The sequence below is a fragment of the Saimiri boliviensis genome, chromosome 2 (assembly GCF_048565385.1).
Source record: "Saimiri boliviensis isolate mSaiBol1 chromosome 2, mSaiBol1.pri, whole genome shotgun sequence".
Classification (NCBI taxonomy): domain Eukaryota; kingdom Metazoa; phylum Chordata; class Mammalia; order Primates; family Cebidae; genus Saimiri; species Saimiri boliviensis.
The window spans coordinates 13,409,492-13,412,322 of NC_133450.1; the positions used below are offsets into that span (position 1 = coordinate 13,409,492).

At 54.4% G+C, this 2,831-nt stretch overlaps 1 non-coding gene across 1 annotated transcript; it reads right to left on the bottom strand.

Annotated features, from left to right (window-relative positions):
• Positions 1–713: 713 nt before the first annotated feature.
• Positions 714–820, bottom strand: LOC120364101 (U6 spliceosomal RNA). The gene has a single exon (XR_005579453.1). It is a non-coding gene; the product is annotated as a U6 spliceosomal RNA (small nuclear RNA).
• Between the last annotated feature and the right edge of the window lie 2,011 nt (positions 821–2,831).

Genomic DNA, 2,831 nt, shown 5'->3' on the forward strand with positions numbered 1-2,831 from the left:
AGGATGGTCTCGATCTCTTGACCTTGTGATCCACCCGTCTCGGCCTCTCAAAGTGCTGGGATTACAGGCTTGAGCCACCGCGCCCGGCCTTTTTTTTTTTTTTTTGAGACGGAGTTTCGCTCTTGTTACCCAGGCTGGAGTGCAATGGCACGATCTCGGCTCACCGCAACCTCTGCCTCCTGGGCTCAGGCAATTCCCCTGCCTCAGCCTCCTGAGTAGCTGGGATTACAGGCACGTGCCACCATGCCCAGCTAATTTTTTGTATTTTTAGTAGAGACGGGGTTTCACCATGTTGACCAGGATGGTCTCGATCTCTCGACCTCGTGATCCACCCGCCTCGGCCTCCCAAAGTGCTGGGATTACAGGCTTGAGCCACCGCGCCCGGCCGGGACCATTTCTTTTTTCTTTTTTTTTTTGTGAGACAGAGTTTCACTCTGTCACCCAGATTAGAATGCAGTGGCTGATTCTTGGCTCACTGCAACCTCTGCCCCCTGATTTCAAGCGATTCTCCTGCCTCAGCCTCCCAAGTAGCTGGGATTACAGGCGTGTGTCACCATACCTGGCTAATTTTGTGTATTTTCGGTAGAGATGGGGTTTTGCCATGTTGGCCAGGCTGGTCTCAAACTCCTGACCTCAAGTGATCTGCTTGCCTTGGTCTCCCAAAGTGCTGGGATTACAGGCGTGAGCCACCATGCCCAGCCTGTTTTTCTTATGAAAATATAGAACGCTTCACAAGTTTGCATATCATCCTTGTGCAGAGGCCATGCTAATCGTCTCTGTATTGTTCCAGTGTCAGCACATGCGCTGCCGCAGTGAACACTGCCATTCATTTTTTTAAACTCAAATGATTATACCTCCTCCAGGAAGCCTTCCCTGACAGCTACCCTCAGAATGCTGCCCCAGAAGGGGCCTAAAACAGGTACTCGGCACTAACCCAGGCATATTATTGTCCCTACATTTACCTTAGTGCTCTATAGTGACCATTCTATCTCCCCAGCGATGGGGTAAATTCCTCAAAGGTGGCTGGGATTACAGGCATATGCCACCCCCTCACCAAAGGGTGTGTCTCGAGCTCCTGACTATGTGTTCTGCTCGCCTCGGCCTCCCAAAATGCCGGGATTACAGGAGTGAGCCGCTGCGCCCAGCCTGCGAAAGCACTTTCTAAGGTGACCTGTACAGGTGCCAGCTGCTGCTGTAGAAGCCAGTAGGTGCTTCTGTAGCCCAGCCCAGGGGACCTGCGTTCCCCTGTGCCCATACTTTTTAGTTTACCCTCCTTTCAGTGTGCCCTCAGTTGGAAAAATGAGCCTGGGTGGCAACTACCCCAAGTGGTGGGTTGTGCGAGCCTCCTCTCCTGGACTCCCCTCATTTAGGGCTCAGTCTGGTGGCGCTGCTGACCGCCCCTCATCCCTGCTGCCTTGCAGTGCTCTGCACCGTGCTCCCCATCACTCCGTCCCTCTCCTTTCCACCTCTGGCCGGAAACCTGGGACACAGGGCTGTGAGAAACGGTGTCTCCAGAAAGCTCCTGTTTCTTACCCACAGTTTCCTGAGGAAAACAGCCGCTTCCTCCTGGGGCTGAAGTCTCCCATGGGGGTCTCTGGTCCCCAGGTTAAATAGCCGTAACGAAGAACCTTGGGCCTGGGACTCCAGGGGTTCTGGCCCTCTCCTGGGGGCCTGGATTTTGGGTGAAGCTCCCTGAGGCAGGGGCTGTGCCTCCCCCGGACAGTGGCTGTTCTTTCTTCTGTGCAATGACATGATAACTCTGGGATATGGCACCGGGGCGGGTGGACACACTGGTTATGTGAGAGACTGAGCATCTTTGGCCTATGGCGCTCTCTGCTGCCTTTTCCCAAGGGACCTGGCTGTCAGGCTGTTTTCCTCCCTCTGGGCTGTGGAACTGTCTGCAGATCCTTTCTCCTCAAGAGCAGGAAAGCAGACGTTGGCCCTTTCCACGAAGCACCCAAACACCCTCCTCCCCCAGCACAGACAACTGGCTCGCTCCACGTTTAATTCTTTTTTTTTTTTTTTTTTTTTTGAGGCGTAGTTTCGCTCTTGTTACCCAGGCTGGAGTGCAATGGCGCGATCTCGGCTCACCGCAACCTCTGCCTCCTGGGTTCAGGCAATTCTCCTGCCTCAGCCTCCTGAGTAGCTGGGATTACAGGCTCGTGCCACCATGCCCAGCTACTTTTTTTGTATTTTTAGTAGAGACAGGGTTTCACCATGTTGACCAGGATGGTTTCGATCTCTTGACCTCGTGATCCACCTGCCTCGGCCTCCCAAAGTGCTGGGATTACAGGCTTGAGCCACCGCGCCCGGCCATGGGTGTTTTTTAAAGCTCCCCAGATGACCTGGATGTGCAGCATGAGAGCCCCACAAGGGCCTTGAAAGATAGACACTGTCATTATCCCCACCGTTCAGATGGGATGTGGGGGCTCAGAGAGGTGAAAAGACTTGGCCAAGGTCAGAGGGCAAGTGGAGGGTTGGGGCTGAGTCTCAGATGGAAGCAGGCAGGTGGCCCCCTGCTTTGTCACTGAGGCTCTAGTCTTCCTGTGGGTCCAGGAGACCTCAGGCCAGCCTGGGAACTCACTTCACTGGCTGGGAAGACATTTCTGCTACCTCTTTCTCCAGGGCTAGGCTGTGGCTCCTCCAAGCCCCAGAGCGCGGGTGCGTCCAGACCTCCACATCCATGCTCCGGTTCCTCTCACTGGAAAGACACGCCCTTTGGTGAGGGGGAGGAAGCATTTTTGAGGTGAAATGTTGTATCCCAGCCAGGAATGGAAAATATTAAAAGCCCATTGGTGCCAACAAGGTTCGCGCCAGGGCCAGAAAGTACG